General features: G+C 42.8%; 1 pseudogene; it reads left to right on the top strand.

Moving 5' to 3' along the window:
- The first annotated feature begins 276 nt into the window (after nucleotides 1-276).
- LOC114632702 lies at nucleotides 277-776 on the top strand (annotated as a pseudogene).
- The last annotated feature ends 6,216 nt before the right edge of the window (nucleotides 777-6,992 follow it).

The raw sequence follows: 6,992 nt of genomic DNA, 5'->3' as shown, positions 1-6,992 counted from the left end.
GTCATCTAGTCTATGGTCAGTTCTCCAGGTGTAGGCTGATTGAAATGAGATCACTGGAAGGCTTGTATTAAATGTAAATTCCTATGCACTAGAAATACCACTTCCATCTACATCCCCCATTCATTCCTCCTTCCTTTCTTTTTCTTTTTTTTTTCTCCTCTGTGTAGTCAGTATTTTTGAGACACTATCTCATGTATCTCAAAGGGTGGTTTCAAACTTCCTAAATAACTGCCCCGCGCATGTCCCTTCCTTTCCAGCTTCCGCCTCGGACCCTGCAGCCGCTGCAATGTTGATGCCTAAGAAGAACCGGATTGCCATCTACGAACTCCTTTTTAAGGAAGGCGTGATGGTCGCCAAAAAAGATGTCCACATGCCCAAGCACCCCAAGCTGGCAGACAAGAATGTGCCCAACCTTCACGTAATGAAGGCCATTCAGTCTCTCAAGTCTCGAGGCTACGTGAAGGAGCAGTTTGCTTGGAGACATTTCTACTGGTACCTCACGAATGAGGGCATCCAGTATCTCCAGGATTACCTGCACCTACCTCCGGAGATCGTGCCCGCCTCCCTGCACCGCAGCCGCCCAGAGACTGGCAGGCCTCGACCCAAAGGTCCAGAGGGTGAGCGGCCTGCAAGATTCACAAGAGGAGAGGCAGACAGAGACACGTACAGAGGAGCGCTGTGCCCCCTGGAGCTGACAAGAAGGCTGAAGCTGGGGCTGGCTTGGCAATTCCAGTTTAGAGGCGTTTGGTCGTGGACGTGGTCAGCCACCTCAGTGAAGTCGGAGATTATGTTGTATTGAATAAACTTTAAAGAAAAACAAAACAAACAAAAAAAACAAAAAAAAAAACTTCCTAAGTAACAAGGATAATCCTGAACTCTTGACCTCTGACCTCCACCTCATTTCTTTGTATGTTCAAGTTTCATAATCATCAAGGGGAAATCTTGGTTTTCCAAAGACCCTGAGCCAGATATTTCAGGGAAAATGCTGTTTCCTCTGGGTCTTTAGCATAGACATTAGCGACTCTGCAAAGTTTATGGAAACAGGAGAAGGTATTAGATCTTTTTCTATGTATGTAGCTATGAATGGATGTAACCTTTGGTCTAGAAAAGGAATGTAATTTTTAAGCATCTCAGAGTGATTTTTATTGCGGAGTTGGGTGAATTCTACCAATTAAGTTGTAAAGAATAACCCATACATCAATTAGAGAGAGAGACAGAGACAGAGAGAGAGAGAGAGAGAGAGAGAGAGAGAGAGAGAGAGAGAGAGATCAATTAAATTGACAGTTTCCTAAATAATGGCATTTGCTGTCTACATTCATTTTCACTGCTGTTTTTTGATATGGTGAAATCTTTATCATTTTATTTTTGAATCAATTACCAGAACAAAGGAAAGAAGGAATTTAGAATGAGGGATACAGGAGAAAATAAAGGAAACTGCTAAACTAAAACTCCTTCAGTATCAGAGCTCTTCCGGCATCTGTAGGCAACCTGTGTGCAGTGCTGCTGTCCAGCTGCCCTGCCCCAGTGGTTTGCTGATTAGGTCTGCTGAGGAAGATCTGCCTCTATTCCTTTCCAACTTTACAAGGCTCAGTTTGAGGATTTTTTTTTCCAAATAAGGTAGCATTTTACAAAATTGTTTCCCCTCCTACGAGTATGTTCCCATGTCAGAATGCCACAAAAGCTGCTATTTCCCGAACTGTCATTGTATTCCATGATTCACGAAGATCCCTATGCTTTAGCAGAGCCAAAGGCTGAAGGCTGATCATGCTTTCCCACTAAGGCTTTCAAAGAGTACAGGCATTTCCTGCTACCTATGGGATCTTTCTAACATCAGCTGCTCATGTTCCTCTTCTTGAATGAAGCTCACTTTAAACTTACTTGGCTATGGCCTAGTTTCCACCAAGAATTCTAGAGCTGATATAAACAGTATAACAGGGGTCCCTGTGTGTTACCACAGCAAGTCTGAAAACAGTGGTACCTGTGAACCAAGACAAGCCAGTAGCCATGGAGATGTCAGCTAAGTCTGAATTAGAACCCTAGGCAATTCTCCTGAAGTAACATGGGAAAATCAGATCACACATGCAATACTGAGACTGATGAGTCCCAGAAATCATGGAGGAAATCTTAGTCCCTTAACCCATCGCCAAATGTATGAACCAAATGCTCTAGAGGCTTCATTATCTCCCCTTGTTTTCTCTCAGCCATGACTAAAGGGTAGATTCTCCTGCTGGCCCAAAAGAAATAAGCTACCATTTTGAGAAGGTCAAATGGCAAAGACACATGAATGGCCTCTATGTACAGATAGATGCTCCCAGAGAACGACCACTGAGAAAACAGACCATAGATCTACAAATGCAAACAACTGAACTCTGCTGACAAGCTCATGACCTTAAAATGAGACCCTAAGGATTACTAACTTACTGAAGATAACACACATCATGAGAAGAATTCTATCCCAGGTCCACGCCAGAATAAAGTGTGATATTTTCTCTCTGTGTGACACTTACACTTATGCTTTGACACTCATTGACATGCCCTTAAATACACAACAAATATTTCACAACTAACCAACCAGATATCACTCAGACGCAGACCAGTCATCCCAGTTTTTCAGTCTGAGATGTTCCTTCAAGATGCTGGGCACTCATTCATAAAATCAGAAAACACACATAGGGGATAAGAACCTTAAGCAATGTATATTCAAGACTGAGGATGCAGAACTGGAGTTTGGGAAACATACAGAGATATAAGGAGAAATCCTAAATGCAGAGTTTTCTCTGAGAGCCAAATTTTATTTCATGTCTTGGGTACACTATCATGTACATTACTTGAAATATGCTTAGTCCTAAATAGGATCTGTCCATACTGTCCCTTAGAAAAGTCACAACTGAGACCCACCTGTCTGCGGAGCAGTCTTCTGCAGACTTGAGTCACTCACTCTGATACCCAGACTAGAGGCTGTCCAGTTGGAAGCTTATGTACTTTCCAGGTAGCCACCAATGCTCTTTGATCCATCCAATACCAAAATCTCCTAAGAATAATGTAAACATCACAGAGGAGTTGCTGCTCTGTTGTTAGCCTCTCATTCTGACCCAGTTCTTTCATAAGCTTTCTAGAAGTATCTCAACAATAATTCACAGCTCTTGAAATAATTCCATATGCTGAAGATGGTAGTACTAAGAAAGGCTGAAGCCTAAGGGAGTAGCTAATCTAAAGTTTATATTGTTACTTATGAAAAATATATCTTTGTCTCCTTCCTATTCAGAATTGCCCACAGGGTTCAAAAGAACTATACTGAACATCTTCAGCCATGGTGAACCTCAAGGTCAGCATCTCCTACTGGTCCAGACCTGAGCTGAGAGGATCCAAGAGTAGCCTTGTCAAGCAGCTGAACCTGTCTTTTTTTTCCAGAGGAAAGAGCTAAATGTTCACAGTGCCAAAATCATGACACCTCTCTTGGCCCAGATCTCTGGATATCCACATGGATGATGACCAGAATTTTGTCTACCAGATGTCCACATTTGGGAATTATGGGTCTACTTTATAGCAGTCTTTCCTGATATTTAATCATTCTAAGACAAAAATTAGCTCCCACAGGCAAAAAGGGAGTTTCCAGGCACAGCATGTGATAGCTGCCTCCTGCTGTAGCTCTCCTGTGCCCAAGCCATCACTTCTAGGCTTTAGCATCACCGACAAATAATATCCCTTTCCTCCTCATGTGAGTACTGGAGATCCAAAAGAGTAGCAGACTGAAGTCCAAAACACCACTGTTATTATCCCTAAAGGCTGGACCAGAAGGTATAGCTTAGTAAGGGACCCATAGATGCCTGAAAATGAGGAGCCGACTTGAGCAGATTTCACATTTCTCCTGAGAGAACTAGGGATAACATCACCCTGAAGAAGGCTAGGGGATTACTATTCTCTGCATACAGTTTTCCAGGGTTAGGAAGAAAAACAGAACAAGCTTATTCCTAGCCCATGTACTCTTCTCCACTTTACTAGTTAGGCCACCCAGCCCCTGCCCTACATCTTTGAGTGAAGGGGCCCATGGTAGGTGGGAGAAATTAGAGTACTTGATGTCTCTCCACTTGAAGAAAATATTACATATAAATAATCACAGACAACCACTTCATATAAGAAATGAGCATTAATCAGGATTTTCAAAGCATAACAAGAAAACTGAAAGTTAGGCTACCTCAGGTCAGTGGAATGGTACATTTGCTTGGAAGAGAAATGAGTCATAAGAAAAAGAAGTCAAGAAGTCAGCCTAGGAGATGAAGAGACACCTCAGGCAGACTGAGAGAGGTAGCAATGATTTTGAATAGCAAAGAAAGGGGGAGAGAGAGACTGGAATTTCTGGAGAAGTGCAGACTATGGGAGAGTGGAGGATGAGTGCTTGGATTAACAGAAGGGCCTGTGTGGCCTCTACCATAGAAGCTGGGGACTTCACTAATTGGACCACCTAGGGCTCCTGGTTGCCACTAGAAGAAATAGAAAGCCTTAGAGGCTCCAAGGATATAGTAGCATGAAGTGTTGTAAGTGCATCAGAAACCAAAATACAGCTGTTTAGAACATTTACTTAAATGCATAATCAAAATTTTAAATCATAAATAGAGTTTCATATCTATACAATTCAAAATTATAAGCGTGTGTGTGTGTGTGTGTATGTGTGTGTGTGTGTGTGTGTGTGTATTCTAGTTTCAAATCCTCACTTGTCATTCTGTCTGTCTTAATTCCAGGGAAATTTAAGTTTCTGCCAGGGCAAAGCTTTGGTCATGGTTCCAAGCCATGATTGACACTTAGTTGGTGCTGGGTCCTACTGTGGGATACCCTGGAAGAGCTCTCTGGCCCAGTATTCAGAGAGGGAGGGGCAAGGAGGATGATGGCAGAGATGATAGAAAGTGTTGGCCAGGTCTCAGCCTCTCAGGAACCCCTGAGGATATACCTGAGGTTAGCCAAAATCTCAAAGTCTCCAGAAATTCAGAGAAATTTAGGAAACAGGAAATATTCCTTAAACTCTGCCTTCTGTATCAGGGAAAGGGAGCATTTTCAGTTTAAAGCTTTATCAACACAGCTCTTAGGTGAGAAAACCTGAGAAAGAAAACTTAGTCCCCAGAGGTCTGGACAGCTCCCGTCCTCCAGGTGCTCTTGCTTTGCTTCTGCCAGCCTCTTTCAGAGTCTTCCCTTGCCCCATTTCTCCTTGTAACCACCTTAGAGCTCAGTTTCTCTAGCTTAGAGGAAGGTCAAGAGTCATCCATCTTTGACACTAGATGGTGAAAGGCTTTGGGCTCCCTGGGAAGCTAGAAAGAGGAATATTTTTGCAATGGGCTTTCCAGAACTACACACATTAGGACAATAAGTTCCTACACACATGCACACTTCTAGACTTCCCTTACCCATGCTCCTGACTTTGTCTACACCTGTTCTTTCTGGTCCTAATCTGGCAGTGTTACCCGAAGCTATGCTCCTTTCTTCTGTCCCAGAAAAGAACACTTGCCTCCTATGTGGAAACCACATCCAACCTGGGCTGCAAGATTTTTCTGGCCCTTGGTATCAGTCTTCTTCCATGGGAATGCCAGCAGATACCTCTGGCCTGAAGACCAGCATGCCTGTGCAGAGTAATAGCACAATAGCCTTGCATATTAGAAGTCAGAGCACCAAGCATGAGGGGAAAGAATAAGAAAGTGGGACTGGTGAGATGGTTCAGTGGTTAAGAGCACTGACTGCTCTTGCAGAGGTCATGAGTTCAAATCCCAGCAACCACATGGTGGCTCACAACCATCCACAATGAGATCTGATGCCCTCTTACAGGGTGTTTGAAGACGGCTACAGTGTACATGTAATAAATAAATAAAAACCTTTAAAAAAAAAAAAGAATAAGAAAGTGGTCTGGACCCATATACCTGGTCACTGCAGAAGACTCCAGAGGGAGAAGCCTGTAGTTCATTGATTCGATCAACAAATCTAGCAAAGTACTTAACTAGATAAAGCATAAAATATAAATCCACCATGAAGAGCTTTACATACTAAAATTTTAATATTAGAAGGGACTTTAATGCCCATCTACATAAATTGTTACAACAGGAGTGATGTTTTCTACATGCTAGGCAGGCACTGAGATAGAGATAGGCATTTCCTCTTTGGACAATTGCAGTTCTTAGAAATCATTTTGCAATAGTGAACTGATCTGCCTGAGTGTCAGTCTATACCTATTGTCTGCAAATGAGCTTCACAAAATTTTATTCCTTAAATATTTGCATGGCTCCCTCATGCCTCTTTTCATAGGCAGCCATCAGTGTCTCATGAATCAATATCCACTCATTCCTTACAAAGAACTGGGCTCTTCGCCATTCCAGCTGTAATACTAGAGACATGCACTACCTAGGAATCCTAAAGGAAACAGGGTGATTGGGTCTGTAGCCAATGCCCCAGAAGTGGCACACGAGATTGCCCCAGTGAATCAAAAAGCTTTTGGCTGTCTCTAAGCTGCTTTTCTAGTTCTTAAGGTCATCAAGATTTCCAAAGGCCAGGGCTGGACCAGATGAGTCCTGGGGATTCAGACTCACTAGGGACATTGATGATAGCTTTGGCAGGTATGGCCTCTGTAACTTTGAACATCCTACTAATCCTCTCTAGCTGGCTATGCTTTCGATGTAAACAGTCATACTTTCATTGTTAGATTTTCATGAAAAGTATTGGATCTACAACATTTAGAAAGTGCTAGTACTACATAAGTGTCCAAAGAACAGATTAAGCTGGGAAACACCATTTGTTTTGCTCTTAGCAGCTGGCTATCCACTCATCCTGGCCCAAAAGCTGATCTCTCAGCTGCTCTGTGGGTAAGAAGAAAAAACACCCATCATTCCTTTGGAGTGTTACATTTATATCTTTGAGGGAGTCTAGACTCTGATAGGAATAGTTCTGCTTCTCTCTAAGTAGAGGTCTTCTGTCTATGGTGCGATCCCAACTATGCTCAGAGAAGCTCAGGGTCC

This window comes from Grammomys surdaster, unplaced genomic scaffold, assembly GCF_004785775.1.
Source record: "Grammomys surdaster isolate TR1022 unplaced genomic scaffold, NIH_TR_1.0 97, whole genome shotgun sequence".
In the NCBI taxonomy this organism is placed as follows: Eukaryota; Metazoa; Chordata; class Mammalia; order Rodentia; family Muridae; genus Grammomys; species Grammomys surdaster.
This window is presented reverse-complemented; position numbering and strand designations above follow the sequence as displayed.